The sequence below is a fragment of the Pseudorasbora parva genome, chromosome 15, assembly GCF_024679245.1.
Source record: "Pseudorasbora parva isolate DD20220531a chromosome 15, ASM2467924v1, whole genome shotgun sequence".
NCBI classification, from domain to species: domain Eukaryota; kingdom Metazoa; phylum Chordata; class Actinopteri; order Cypriniformes; family Gobionidae; genus Pseudorasbora; species Pseudorasbora parva.
The window spans coordinates 32,068,650-32,070,388 of NC_090186.1; positions in this window are offsets into that span (position 1 = coordinate 32,068,650).

Consider the following 1,739-nt stretch of genomic DNA (forward strand, 5'->3'; position numbering starts at 1 on the left):
TACTGTAGTTCAAATTGCTCAAGAAGTTCATGCTGATTCTGATAGAAAGGTGTCAGAATACACAGTTCATTGCAGTTTGTTGTGTATGGGTTTGCATAGCCACAAACCAGTCAGGGTGCCCATGCTGACCTCTGTCCACTGCCGAAAGTGCTAACAGTGGGCACATGAGCATCAGAACTGGACCACGGAGCAATGCAAGAAGGTGGCCTGGTCTTAGGAATCAAGTTTTCTTTTACATCACGTGAATGGCCAGGTGTGTGGCTTACCTGGGGAACACATGGCACCAGGATGCACGATAGGAAGAAGGCAAGCTGGCGGAGGTATTGGGACGCTTTGGGCAATGTTCTCTTGGGAAACCTTGGGTCCTGCCATCCATGAGGATGTTACTTTGACACATACCACCTACCTAAGCATTGTTGCAGACCATGTACACCCTTCCATGGAAATAGTATTCCCTGTGGCTGTGGCTTCTTTCAGCAGGAATATATGCCCTGCCACAAAGCAAAAATGGTTCAGTAATGGTTTGAGGAGCACAAAATGAATTTGAGGTGTTGAGTTGGCCTCCAAATTCCCCAGATCTCAATAAAATGGAGCATCTGTGGGATGAGCTGAACAAACAAGTCCGATCCATGGAGGCCTCACCTCGCAACTTACAGGACTTAAAGGATCTGCTGCTGAAATATTGGTTCCAGATACCACAGCACATCTTCAGGGGCTGTTTTCGCAGGAAAAGGGGGACCAACACAATATTAGGTCGTAATGTTATGCCTGATCGATGTATATTTTACTAATATTTTCTCCCTCCATCACTAAGTAATAGCATATTGAGATGATGAGAAATGTAAGGCTATTAAAGGGCTACATATAAAACTTATATATAGTTGAGTTTAATCTGTTTATTAAAAATACATAAAATATCTTTAATGTTCGTGGCCACATGTAATCTGCAGGATATATGAATGGTGGCATAAACTAACATCAAATTTAACGAAATATGAACACTAAACATATGCCATCTAACTATTTCAAGAGCACCGACTTCAGCTTTTGCAAGTCACCCTTTCCTGTAACAGTTTGTCCTGCTGGTTTCACAAAGTTCTCCAGAGGGGTTTCCCTAATTAGCATGGTGAGCTAATGTCACGTGACTTCCTGACACAAGTCAGTTTAACCTCTTGCAAAGGGGAACTGAAGAAAGTACGCAAAATATGTTTTACCTCATTGCATGCTACTCTCTGAGCAAAGCAAAATAATCTTCTGTGTGAAAATTCCTTTTACTGATTGACTTGCAAGAACTGCCATTTGACCAATGGCTGACACTGAGTGTATCCTCTGTCTCTGGTGCTTGCAACGGTGACGTGCAGTCAAATTTGTATGTCTGCTTAACATATTTAGGCATTTTAAATAAATGACTTCTAATTGATTGACTAAATAAACTATGCTAAATTAAACAAGAAATACAAATATGTGAGAGAAAATATCACACTTTCAAAAGGTAACAATATTCCATTTGTCTATTCTTAACATGCAAATTCAAAAACAAGTGTGACATTTTCACTTTTTGCTTTTCACAGTAGACAAAAAAGACCAAATTAGATTGGACGAGTTTTGTTGTTCTTGTCAACTCAACATTCACATGCTGCTGCTGCCAAACAATGTTTCACGGCAGGTGATCAATTTTATTTGGGCCTCTCCTCCCCGATTTCTATTAAACGTCGGTGACGTCAAAGCGGACGCCATCT